At 41.8% G+C, this 14,783-nt stretch overlaps 1 pseudogene; it reads left to right on the forward strand.

Moving 5' to 3' along the window:
- The first annotated feature begins 294 nt into the window (after positions 1–294).
- The window catches only part of LOC122662967, a 30,607-nt pseudogene continuing 16,118 nt past the window's right edge, over positions 295–14,783 (forward strand).

A 14,783-nucleotide genomic window follows, 5' to 3' on the forward strand; every position in this document is an offset into this window, starting at 1 on the left:
CTGGAAGGACTGAAGAAGTAGACCAAGGACGAGACACACTCGGTACCCGGACAACATCCATTCTCGACAGAGATCATGGCAGCCACACTCCCCTCCCGGTTCAGGCTACCTACCTTTGAACTCTACAGTGGTACCTCGGACCCCAATGACCACATCAACTACTTCAATGGGATGATGACCCTCTACGGGGGATCGGACGTGGTCTCCTACCGAGCATTCCCTGCATCCCTCAAGGGTGCATCAACCTCATGGTTTTCCAGGCTACGACCAAGGTCGATAGGTTCGTTCGCGAAAATGTGCGAACAATTTGTCACCCGCTTCCAGAGCAACGTCAAGCAGAAGAAGACCATAGTCAATCTATTGAACGTGGTACAGAACCCTGGGGAGTCTCTTAGGGAGTACGTCACCAGATTCACCAAGGAGTCCTTGGACGACCAGACCCAGCATGCAGCATTGGCTGGAGGCATCAGAGACCTAGACTTGATCAAAGACCTGGCACGAAATGAGACCAGGACCATGAAGGAGCTTCAGGAGCGGTGCAATAAGTTCGCCAATATGGCCGAGGTACTGCAAGCTCAGAAGGAAGTGATCGAGGCCAAGCCCCAAGACAACAAGAGATCGGCACCAGACAATCGTAAAGAGAGCAAGAGATCGAGGACCGAGCACCGATAGGAGAAGGGCGACCGCCAGTTAGGAAGGACCGACCGTTGCCCAGAGAGAAGCGATCGAGCAAGCAGCCCTGAGTTCACACCCTTGAATACCACCAGGTCTCAGATCCAGGACCATGACCTACTACATTGGCCATGTCCCATGCTAGCAGGACCTGAGAAGCACAACCCCTACAAGTACTGTCTCTTCCATAAAGACACAGGGCTTGATATAGAGGATTGCATCCAACTGAAAAGGGAGATAGAACAACTTGTGAGGGCAGAGAGCTTGAGCAAGTAAGTGAAACGAGGACGCGACGGCCGTTCGGGCCAAGGAGGTAGAGGTCATGACTGAGAAAGAGGGGAACCAAGAAGGGAAGAAAGAAGGACAGATCGAGATAGGGAGAGAGATTGCCCAGAAGAAAGGAGAGATACAGCAGAGCCAAGTGGCACCAAGGGAGCCCCCATCCTCACTATATTAGGAGGACCAGGGCAGCAGTCTACCAGGAAGGTCAAAGCCCATGCCAGGTTCGTGGGAGTAGCAGAGAAGCTGAGCAAGATAGCCAAGACTGAGACAGTAATCTCCTTCTCGGATGCAGACTTGGAAGGATTGAGCCTTCCACATGAGGACGCCCTAGTAGTGCAGGAGGAGGTAGCCAACAGACCAGTACACAGGGTGTTGATAGACAATAGGGCGTCCATGGGCGTGCTCTCATTGGAAGCCTACCGCCAGTTCGGGTTCGGCGATGACTAACTCAAACCAGAGCTTACCTACCTCCATGGGTTCTCGGGCGCCACCGCCTTCATCAGAGGTACCATAGAGTTGCCCGTCGCCTTTGGAGAACACCCTCGGTAGATGACAATCATGGTGAACTTCATGGTCGTCAAGTCCGTGGTATCCTGCAATGGCCTCCTAGGGCGACCATCTCTAATAGCCCTTAGAGGAGTTGTATCACCTATCCATCTGAAGATTAAGTTTCCCACAGAAAATGGGGTAAGCGAGGTCCTAGGAGATCAGTAGAAAGCCAAGGAATGCTATGCGACCTTTGTCAAAAAGAACAATGGCAACACCCGTGGAATGACGCTGTGCATGGAGAACCTTGTCAGCGACCAGTGAGATGAACAGACAGAGAAAAGGAAGGCCACGGCCAAAGGCCGTAGGCGACAGGCCATGGACAAGGTTCGAGGTCAAGGTCCGACGTCAGAGTTCGCGAGGGTTCGAGGTCGAGGTTCGAACAAAGATGTGTCTATGGCCAAAGACCAATTCGAATCAAGATCAACAAAAAAAAAAGGGGAGGGGGAAATACGAGAAGTCATATTTGACGCAAGTTCGAGGTTTAGAGGCAGAGTCCGAGAAGTTCGTGGAGTTCGAGATGGTTCGAATACCAAGGATCGAGTACTAAGGGTCGAGATTGAGGAGGGGCCAAGCTGGATGGACCTTATACTCAACTACCTACAGAACGACGTCCTATCAGGAGACAAGGTTGAGGCAAGGAAGATAAGGATGAGAGCTGCAAAGTACATAGTCGTGGACGGGGTACTATACAAGAGAGGAGTCACTGCACCACTACTCAGGTGCCTAGGACCCAAGGGAGCCAAGTACGCCCTGGCAGAGGTCTATGAGGGGATATGCAGAAGCCACATGGGAAGGCGAGTGCTAGCCCACAAAGACCTCTGTCAGGGGTTCTACTGACCGCGGATGCAAGAAGAAGCTATACAGTATGTCAAGACTTGCGAGCAATGTCAATTGTTCGCCCCAATACCCCATCTACCCACCACCAAATTGACATCCAAAGTTCAAGGTTTTTTTCCAACTCAACAACATTGACTATCGGCCTATATCGGTAGCCTACCCACAGGCCAATGGTCAGGTGGAGGTGACAAACAGAACACTGCTAAAAGGAGTTAAGGAGGGCTAGAGCATCACGGCCAAAGAAGGAGGCAAGCTAACGACCAACTAGGAAGGACCCTACATAATTTCCAAGCAGATATGCCCAGGGACTTACCGCTTGAAAATTTCGGGGGGCAAAAAGGTAGACCATGCCTGGAACTCAGAGCATCTGAAGAAATACTACCAGTAGAGTAGCAGTAGTCGACTTTCAGCCAGTATCGCATTACAGTATTCCATTTTCAAGAATGATTTGAAATTTTTTGGAGTTTGAAGTAAATAGTTTGTTCTGGGCTACATCCGTCTACTTTCGTCGTCTACTTCAGCACTTTCAAGCATCAAGGTCGAAAGACCACCAAGGTGCAATGCCACCAAGGTCCGTAGACCACCAAGGCGCTGCCACCAAGGTCCATTGACCACCAAGGCGCTGCCACCAAGATCCGTTGACCACCAAGGCGCAATGCCACCAAGGTCCATAGATCACCAAGTCCATAGACCACTAAGGCACAATGCCACCAAGGTCCATAGACCACTAAGGCACAATGCCACCAAGGTCCATAGACCACCAAGGCGCAATGCCACTGTTTGCACAAAATAATAACCGCAAGCGTACGGATCAATCGTAGCTACGGGTCAAACTCAAGGAGATGTACGTCACTTTATTTTACTCACTTAAAAGCAATGCAAAGTGAACCAAATTAAAGTGTTAAATTAAACTAATTAAACTAACGAAAATTAACTCATCCTAACTCATAAGCATCTAGTGAATTGAATTGGCGTCCTAACACACAAACATCTAACCTATCAATACTAACGCGGATTTGAAGGAATAAATTGCAACCACACATCACAACCACATAAAAGAAAGAGATTAGCGAGGGAGAATGAGACTAAGAGATTAGAGATGTAAAACCCGAAGGGGCTTGAACCGGATTGAAATTGCTTGCTTCTCACACTTGAAATGGCGCTACCAAATCTGAAATTAAAACAAAAATAATTAAATTAAAATCTTATCATAATGCATAATGATAATAGTAACAAAAAAATAAAGTCCTAAAAGCATGATTGGATTAGAGAGATAGCGAATGAGGAATACAATAAAAAGTAGAGAATGAGAATTCCTAATAGAATGGAGGGATTAATGGAGATGAGAATACTAATAAAATAAAACTAATAGAAGAAGAAAGAGGTAGAGAATAAGAAGAAGAAATTAGAAACTAGAAGAATTAAGAGGTTAAGAAGAAGAACATAAAAATAAGAACTTGATACTCCCTTCTACCAAAGTTGAAAGTGCATGAATTAATTAGGCTTTGCATGAATGTAGTTGAAGATGCTTGAACTCTTGAATAATCCTACCATGGCTTCCTCTTCCAAGTCTTCTAAATCTTCTCACTAGAATTTAGAAGCTTAGACTAGAAAGCTTGAAGCTAAACTAGAATTATTACAACCATATTAAAGACATAAAATTAAAGTATGAGTCAAAAACATTACAACCATGGAATTGAAAGCATGAAATCAAACTAGAACTTAGAAAGCCAAAAACTAGAAGAAGAAAAGAAGAAATTTCACTAATGAATTGAACAAGTTTACAAGAGAGAACCATGGGATATTTATACGGGGAAGAGGAGAAGAGGGAAAAGGTAGGAGAAATATTCCCTAAGAGAAGAGAATATTCTCTTCTCCTTCCTCCTTTACATTACTTGAATCCCAAGAAAAAAGAAAAAAATAGAAAGAGGGAGAGATAAAAATCTTAGCTACATAAACCTTCTATTTTCTAAAAAATGACTTTCTAATTCTATTCTTGTGCTTCTTTTTCTTTGTAGGTATCTTCTCCAAACAATGAGATCAAGGCATTTTTGACTTTTCAACCTTCCATGGATGAGAGAATATTTTTCAAAAGAAATCTATCCATAGTACAATTTCAAAAGTGCCCTTGGAAAGTTGGAGGAGAGAGAGAAGAAGGGTGATGACTAGGATTCCACTCACAATAAATAAAATACCCATTCTGTCCTTCAAAAAATGTGGAGCTTGGGGTGCTTATATATGCCTCACTATTGCATTCCTTGCGAAAAAATCACCCAAAATATACCCAAATTTCGTCTAATTTGGAGTTCGGAAGCCCAAGATATCTCAAGTTGAAGTTGGACTGCTCTAGAGCCTTCCAAATGGAATCTTTCGGCTAACAGAAAAGATAACTTCTGATAATTGCACCAAAGCTCCTCAAATTTGAACTTTTACTTTACTTTGTCCCCGGTCGATTTTTGATAATTACAAACAAACTCCTATCATAAAAATCGAAAACAATGGCATGCCATTTTTGCGCGTCGTTACGAAAACGGCCGTAACTTCTTCGTTTCAACTCGAAATTAGGTGTCGTTTGAATCGTTGCGAAGCTGACTCGATGGGCTATGCATCCATACTATTAACACCTCAAAATTATGCTAAGGGGCCCACTGTAATCACGTTTAAATTTGACTTATTGTCGTGATTCTTTCAATGCTCAATCCAAACTTGACTTTCTAGACTCCTGGGCGCTTCCGGCTACTGCCAAACACCACTAAATAGTTTAAAAACGTTGGTGCTCCATTTTCACAAGAACACCTAAAACCTGAAAACACAAACAAAAACCTCAAGTAGCTACGTTCTAAGTATAAAAATGCATGCTCTATGGCCCTAAGATTTCACACATAAATGTGCTCATCAGCCACCTAGGTCCGTAGACCACCAAGACGCAATGCCACCAAAGTTCGTAGACCACCAAGGTCCGTAGACCACTAAGGTCCGTAGACCATTAAGGCGCAATGCCACCAAGGTCCATAGACCACCAACGACCGCAAACCAACAAGGCACTAGGTCATCGAGATCGAATGACTACCAAAAAGGCCAATGGACCATACACATCAACAACAAAGAACAGTACGAAAAGAAGATAAGAAGCTAACTACAAATAGCAGGACAAGGAAGTCACAATAATTACAACTCAAAGTTCAAAATCCATCGGTTCGACATGCAATGTCCCCCCAAAGTCAAGTAGTCGACACAAAAAGGAGACAGTCAACCTACAACAAGTAAATTCGTAAGGAAGGGTATTCAAAAAAAAAAAAAAAAAGGGAGAATAAAAGCATACCGGGCGTGGATCGTGATGCTGATCGACGGGCGTGGCCGACACAGGCGCGGATTGAACACGGTCGTCGATCGACGGGTGTGGACCGACACAGGCACGAATCGAACGGGAGTCGCCAAGCGCAGATTGACCGCAGGCGTGGATCAAACGGGCGTCGCCAGGCGCAGATTGAGCATGGGTGCGGATCGAATGAGCGTCACCAAGTGCGGATCGAACGAGGGTCGCCAGGCGCAGATCGAGCGCGGGGGCGTGGATTGAACGAGCGTCACCAGGCGCAGATCGAACGAGCTTCACCAGGCGCGGATCGAGTGCACAGGCGCTGACCTCACACGGGCGCTGATTGCCTGTTGCGCGTGGACTAGTGGCGTAGGGCGCGGACACGACAAGAGCCAAGAAGTGCGGAGGTAGGATCAAGGCACAAGCAACGAACGCGACCGTGAGCACAAAGCTAGGCCACCAAACCCAATGCTAATGGCCAAGCAAGATCAAGAAAGCATGCAAAGCACTACTGTTCCTTGCAACCCAAGAGCGAACATTTCGCGGGCACCAAAAAACAAAAGTGAAAAGCTAAAAAGCAAGAGAGAGATAAGGAAAAAGTGAAAAGCTAAAAAGCAAGAGAGAGATGAGGAAAAAGTGAAAAAGGAAGAGAGGAAAATGAAATATATCTACAAAAAGAAAAAGAAGGGAAAAAGACCAAAAGGTGCAAGGGGAGAGGTTTGACCCCACAACCTCTCCCACTTCACCAAGTGATTCACAAGCACACCCTCCGACAAGAAGAAATTCGCAACAATCCCCCTCTAAGTACAAAAATGCAAAGTCTACTGTCTTGGACATTCTGACCCAAGAGAGTGGGGGGCAAATGATAAACCCAAAATCACACCAACCAATCAGAGGCCGCCACGTGTCCTGGCCCAAGGAAGTGGACCATGATAGAACCAGTGAAGGACCGACCACAGGCGCGGATCGCATGACCCCCTCCACGGGCGCCGATCCAAATGACCGCCCTCCATGGGCGCCGATCCGAATGACCACCCTCCACGGATGCCGATCCGAATGACCGCCCTCGGGGGTGACCTCGGATAGACACAGGCGTAGACCCTAGTCTAAGATCCAGGTACCACTACCACCATCAACAAGACGTGCATCATCTCCAGGACTCTTGACCACCACCTATCAGTTGTATAGTCCCAAACGGACACAAGCACCAGGCACCTTATTTGACAATGTATCAGTGCCTATCCGCTAGGTACATCAACCCTACAAGGACACTACCACCTATAGGAGACAACCAACCAAGGAAGAACCCTGCTACCTAGGGACTCTATCAACTACGAAGACTACTCGCCATCGACTGGGACTCTCCACACCGCCATATTCCACTATAAAAGCAGAGGTATTCCAACCCCTTAAGCTATCTTGAGTTCTAACTATTCATCTGTTTGCTAAGAGAGATCTAACTTAGGCATCGAAGAGTCCTAGGCCGGAACCACACCGGTTCTCCTTTGTCACTCTGGTCCTTTTGCAGGTTACGACACTCGAAGGGACCACCAGACGATTTCTTGACGCAACAGATGTAAAACTAGAATGGGAATTGAAATTTCAGACTTGTTTCAGTGATCTGAGAACTTTAATAGGAACTTTCCCTGGTAGCTCTTCCCACTCTCCCTTCCAACTACAATCAAATGCAAAAAAAAAATCTCTAGCCCATTGTTAGGTTCACTAGTGGTAAGAAATTGCATGCCAAGGTTCACTCAGGATCAAGGTCGAGAGAGAGAGAGAGAGAGAGAGAGCATACCTTCACTCAGGATCATGAGCAAGCAAGAGCTTTCAGGCGATCAAGCGAGAGCAGAGCGAGAGCTTTCTTCACGAACGCAAGAGCGAGAGAGATGGATTTGGGACTTGAGAGTTAAAATTTCTGATAAACATAAAAATAAAAATAAATTATTTGAAGTCACAAATCACAAATAGGTCTCGACCTAGTGATTTTTTATTTATTCTAATTTGTCATAAATATTAATGAGCATTATAAATTATACGAAACACATGTAAAAATAGAAATTAATAAGATAAATACAAATACAAATCATACCAAAGAGACCCTAAATCTACTACTTGATAAATAAGTTTCCTAAAAATTTGAACCTTGAATTCATCCAAACCCCCCCCCCCCCCAATTTCTGTTTTATGGAGAGGGAGTGCCTTGGATACCCTACATGCCACATTTGGTTTCTATCACAACCGTATAGCTCACCATGTATGAAGCTTTTCACTTGTTTTTCCATCTGCTCCACTCTTGAAATAGGAGTTGACTGTTTGAAGTAACATTCAAAGTATTATTTTGATTCGTTGCATTGTCAGATTGGATTATATTCTACCCATGATTAGATGCTGATAGGGAAACATTTCTGCAAATTTGGCAACCATGGAAAAAAATAATAATAAAAGAAGTTCAGATATTCAAGACCATGAATGAATATGAATCGTATCTAAGATGGTTGGTCTCAGGGATCATGCTGTAATGCTGGTCTTGCTATTTGGAGATCAAAGATGTTCCTTGTGTTTCTAGCTATTGGATTGGGTGGCCAAACCATTATCAGAGTTCAGAACGTTAGCTGCAAGGCCTGAAGATTCCATGTCACCCAAAGGTCAGGAATCCTTTGGGAACTATTGATTGCTCAGTGGAACATTTAGTCTAAACAAATTCTAATCATTTGAATTGTTTACACCAAACGATTGAACCTCTAGGCTGAGGAGTGTTTATCCATGCAGGTCATTCAAAACACCCTACATCAGGTAGGTTACTGTGAGAGAAAAAAAGGGGGGGGGAAGTTGTAAATTTCATTTGTTTTCGCTAAAAATTCAAGAAATATTATGGGAAAAAGAACTCTGCCAGCACTCCCATAAGTCTCTCTCTCTCTCTCTCTCTCTCCTTTCCATATGAAAAGACACCTCTGTTAGATTAATTTTGATCCGAATAGGGACAAAACCCCGAAAGCCAGGATCTCCATAGGACGTTCAAGAACACAATCAAATAAATAATAGAAAACAGGGATAGAACCATGAACCTTGTTTCGCATCCATAGTGATGATGATCGCAGTAAAAAATAAAGATCAAGATCTAGGTGTTTCCCCTCTATTCTCAAAGTAACTGGCTTGAGGAGAATACCGTATGCACAGGGATGATGAACACTGAATATCTCCCTTTCTTTCCAGAATGCACTCCTCAATAGAGATTGAAAATAATTAGTTGTGATGGGTAGAAGGGGGACCTAGCTCTCTTTATATAGAAATTTCTATAGGGTCTGAGTTATCACAGTCCCAATAGGAATCTATCTGCCCACACTAAAGTCAGTCCACATAAGATTCCTAATATAACCCAATGACCCCCTTAATTAGACCAATACTATAATTATCCTGAGTTTTAAATTATTTAATATTAGTCCATAATAGGGAACATAGGATTCTATTCTAAATATAATTCTAACATTCTCCCACTTGAACTTATATTAAATCACTCATTTTTAAAGAGATTTAAAAACAGTTTTGACCAAAATAAATCACAAGCTAACAATCTTTTAAGAAAATTTTATGTGCACATTTTAAAAACAAATTGGTCTAGAGGTCGTGTTAGAAAATCAATCCTATCCTATAGAGTTTTAGATACCGAATCATGACGGTAACTGCATCTATGATCAATGCGACACAGAGCCTTCCGTGGTCACGAGAGCCCTCAACTCTACTAACATGGATGTAATATGGTAGTGTGGTAACAAGATAATACTCACAGTGGTTCCTTATGTATTATCCATTTGTCAGTTTAAACTTTCTCTTCTTTAAGTGACACAAGCTCACTAGAGAAATAATCTTTATGATTTCAACGAATCTGTATGTCTCATCTTGAATAACTCGAGTTTTACTTTATGCATTACAAGACATACATTTAGGCTAATAACTTAATGCCCTAACCTTGCTTAAGGTTAACACATTTCTTAAGACTTTAAAACTAGAAATATATATATCATGTCAATAAATAAAACACCCATGTATTCAAAAGAAACTGCATGCAATAACAACTGATATATATATATATATATATATATATATATATATATAAGCCAAAGTTTACCATAAGGTAAAAATACAGATGAAAAGAAACTTTAAATTACAATAAAGCAAAATAAAACAAACTCCCACTAAACAATCGCATCCCATGATGCAACTAAGCCCATGCTCATGGCATGTCTCTCAAAAACACAAGGGCGAAGACCTTTGGTTAGGGGATCTGCAACCATATCATCTATATCAATATGCTCCATTGTAATGTCACATTTCTTTACTGTCTCCTTTATTGTCAAATACTTGACCTCCATGTACCCTCTAAGTCCTTTATTGTTGTTTATAACCACTACAGTAGAGCTGTTATCACAGTATATCTGGATGGGTCTATCCATAAAGTCTACAATGATCAACTCCTTTATGAGATTCCTGAGCCAAATAGCCTGAGTAGCAGTCCCATTGCATGCTACAAACTCTGCTTGCATAGTCGAAGTGGTCACCAATGTCTTCTTTTTACTCTTCCATGATACTGCCCTTTCTGCCATCAAGAAAACATAACCTGATGTGGATTTCCTATCATCCTCACAACCAGCAAAGTCGGAGTCTGTATAACCCACTAACTTGAGTTCAGGAACATGTCTGTAAGTCAGCATATAATCTCTTGTCCCCTCCTCAATACTTTCTTGGCAGTTACTCAGTGGCTAAGTCAGGATCTGACTGATACCTTCCAAGTAGTCCCATCACAAAAGCAATATCCAATCTGGTACAGACCTGAGCATACATGATACAACCAAGTGCGCCAACATAAGACACCTTCTTCATTTCATCTCTCTCAACTTCATTTTTCGGGCACTGTGTCGAGCTCAGCTTGTCACCCTTGAGAACAAAAAAATTCTCAAGTTTGCAATCCAGCATACTGAACCTCTCTAGAACACGATCAACATAAATCCTCTGAGAAAGACCTTAATATACGATGAAAACGATGCCTATGGATCTCAATGTCAAGGACAAAAGAAGCCTCACCAAGGCCCTTCATGTCAAATTCCCTAGATAATAGGTGTTTTGTATTATGCAACATTCCTAGGTCACTGCTTACAAACAGGATGTCATCCATATAAAGAAGGAGAAAGCAGAATTTACTCCCACTGACCTTGTGATATACTGATATATACATTGATCCACTTTGTTTTCCACAAAATCGAATGAATTCACAACACTGTCGAACTTCAAATACCACTGCCTAGAAGCTTCTTTGAGACCGTAGATAGACTTCTTGAGTCTACACACAAGATGATTTGAACCATCCACTGCAAAACCCTCAGGCTGAACCATATAGACTTTCTCATCAAGATTTCCATTGAGAAAGGCGATTTTTACATCCATCTAATGCAGCTCTATATCAAAATGAGCTACCAATGCTATGATCACCCTAAAAGAATTCTTCGAAGAGACTGGAGAAAATATCCCGTTATAGTCTACTCCCTCTCTCTGAGTGAATCCCTTGGCTATTAGTCTGGCTTTAAAGCTCTCAACTTTTCCTTTGGAATCCCTTTTGATTTTATACACCTATTTGCAACCAATGGACTTACAACCTTTAGGTAAATCAACAAGCTCCCAAACATCATTATGTTTCATCGATTGCATCACATCTCTCATCGCATTTAATCACAAATTTGATCGAGGACTAGAAACAGCACCCGAATAAGTAATTAGATCAACCACACAACCAATGTCATAGTCATGTTCTCCCAGATAGACCTCATAAATAGATGGTATAGCTGGCTTTCTCTCCCTAATGGATCTTTGTAATGGTGCCACCACTGCCTCAACTTGAATCTGAGGAATCTCAACAGGAACTGCATCAATGATAGGATCCTCAACCACATCCTGAATAAGAGGAATCTCATCAGGTGCTACATAAATGTCAGGGACCGTATCAATATCAGGCTCTTGAACTCCAGCAAGTGTAACCAATGGATGTATGCCCCACATCCATCTGAATAGGTAAAAGAACAGGTACTGATGTACCAACCATGTGACTATCTTGAACAGTCTGAGAACAATCATTCTTTTCCGCCACATCAAATTCCAGAAACTTCGCTGTCTGTGACTCCACAATCCTAGTGCCTCCGCAGGGATTATAAAATTTATATCCCTTCGAATGATCTGGGTAGCTGACAAAATAGCAACGAGTAGTCTTGGGATCCAACTTGTTTAAAGTTGGATTATATAACTTTACTTCTGCAGGGCACCCCCAAACTCTAAGATTGTTTAAATTGGATTTATGGTCGGTCCACAACTCAAAAGGGGTAAGAGAAACGGCTTTAGTAGGTACACGATTAAGAATAGAAGAAGCAGTTTTCAAGGCCTCTCTCCATAAGAACTTAGGTAAATTTGTCCTGCTAACCATACTCCTCACCATGTCTATAAAGGTGCGGTTACATCTTTCGGCGACCCCATTTTGTTCAGGACTTCCTAGCATAGTAAACTAACTAACTATTCTATAGTCTTCTAGGTATTTGGCAAACAAGCCCTTAAGCTGTCCAACATCCCCATGTCTGCCATAATACTCACCCCACGATCAGATCTAACAATTTTAATAATTTTTCTTAACTGTTTCTCAACTTCAGTCCTTGAACTTGTCAAGAGATTCAAACTTTTCTTTAATTAAGTTTAGGTAGCCATATCGGGAATAGTCGTCTGTAAAAGTGATGAAATAAAATTTCTACACAACGTGGCTGAATAGAGACCACTGATGTCAGTGTGAATGACCTCCAACAGGTTAGAACTATAGACTGTAGTTTTCTTCTTTATCTTGGTCATCTTTCCCTTACAACAGTCTACACAAGTTTCTAGATCACTTTCGAGAGTAGGTAGGATGTCAAACTTTATTAGCTTTTCCACTCTTGTCTTAGAAATATGACCTAGCCTCTTGTGCCACAATGTGAAAGACCGTTCCTTAGGTAAGGGTCTTTTGAAAACAACGTTTTCAACATTATAGGAGACGTAGATATCATTGGGAGCCAAACACAATCTGTACAATCCATTGAACATAATGCAGAAACCAACTTTACTTGAATTAAAAAACAAATTAATCGTACTATTCTTTATTTCAAAATGGTAATCACTAAAGTCCAAAACTGAAACCAAAATTAAATTTCTCCTGAAGTACGATACATAAAAAGTGTTTTTTAAAGTCAATTTAAAACCATAATCTAATAATAAAATGACATCTCCCACAAACTCTACGTTAGAATGTCCACCATTTTCTACGACCAGCCTTGATTCATCCTTATTTTGGCCTCCTCTGATTTATGAACCCCTGTATGGTAAAAACAACATGGTTAGTTGCACCGCTATCTAGCCTCCAAGAACTGGATGGGGCTTCTGATAGATTGGATTCACAAACAAAAGCCAAAGAATCATTACCTGATGGCTGTTTGGGCTTGATTAACCAAGCTTTGTATTTGTCGCAGTCCTTCTTTATGTGACCCTTCTTTTTGCAAAAGAAGCAGCGATCACTCTTTTTCTTTAAAGAGTCTTTCTTGGGTCCCAAATTGTTAGTCTGATTGGACTGTTAATTAGTAGACTTATGAGTATGGTTTTTAGACTTTTTACTCTTACGGGTTTTGGAAATAAATAGGGCAGCATGCTTTTTGTCTTTCTTCAGTTTCTCTTCCTCACACACAACCCTAGAAATAAGGTCATTAATACTCCAAACTCCATCTTCGAAAATGTAGTTGGTTTGAATGATGCCAAATTTAGAAGGTAGGGTATTTAAGGTTTGATGAACAATTAGGGTATCAAGAAGTATGTTCAAGGCCTTGAGTTTAGTTTGGTAATCAACCATCATAATAATGTAATTCTTACTACCCCCAGAACCATCATATTCCATATTAAATAGCCTTTGCAGAAGTGTCCCAATCTCAGCATTCGATAAAACTCTGTATCTCTTAGAAATTGCATTCCACAATTCACTTTTTAAGTGTTCCGGTGTTGACCTCTTTATGGACAGTATACTGAGTCGATTACTCTTTTGCCATGCAGCATGCACGAATTTTTCATCTTCAGTACTATCAGTAGTTAGATCAATTGGTTTATCCATAACAATGGATGTATGCACATCTGCCATCTCCATGGCAAATATAATGTCCTCTTTCCACTTCTTAAAGTTTGACCCAGTAAGAATCTCAATAGTGACCATGTTATTATTGATAGAAAAGGTGACTGAAAATTTAAACAATGAATAATACAATAATCAGTATGATGCAAGTATAGTTAAAACCTTATAAGCAAACAAGAATTTTACACACATCATCGTGAAAACAACTTTGGGCTGAATGCCCAACATGCAATTGTAAAAATCCCTATATACCAGTGGTCATGGGAATACAACTCAACTTTCAAAATCCACCACCTTTGGGTGTATGACCACACATCAGAGTTGAAGGACATCCCACAATTGTATGAGACCGGTGTTTCATAAATCCAACAAAGAAGGTTGCTTTGGCGGCTGCATCCTATCGAACCCAAGGAACCCTCTCTTTGGATTTTTCAAAATTACTTACATCCTTAAATAATGTGTTATTTAATAATTTATGACAAGGGGCTTAAATATCTTAAAACTAACCCCAAAAAAAAAACTAACAATTCTAGTCATCAAGGTAGGTATTCCAACAAGTCAAAAAATCTATTTGGTTCCAAATGGATCAAACTGACAAATTCCAAAAAAGGGTATGCATCAATAGAATACCAAAAATATTAAAAATATGCATATTTGATCAAAACAGAGGATACCACTGTGTAGAGCACAGAAAAACAGAGCCAACGTAAAAAATAGGACCCCAAACAAAGTCTCGTAGCCGCCCACAAAAGCCGGTCAAAGTTTAGGCCAAAATCGATTGACTGGTCCTGGTTCTGACCAGTCTGTACTACCAAACCGGCTAGATTCGGCCCGGTTCAGCCAGATCCAACTGGGTCCAATCAATCCCAACCGGGTCAGGAAATGGGTCAACCCAACCCGGTGGCGCACGTTAGCAAAACCCAAAAGCGTTTTTTTTTTAAAACC

Source organism: Telopea speciosissima, chromosome 5, assembly GCF_018873765.1.
Source record: "Telopea speciosissima isolate NSW1024214 ecotype Mountain lineage chromosome 5, Tspe_v1, whole genome shotgun sequence".
In the NCBI taxonomy this organism is placed as follows: Eukaryota; Viridiplantae; Streptophyta; class Magnoliopsida; order Proteales; family Proteaceae; genus Telopea; species Telopea speciosissima.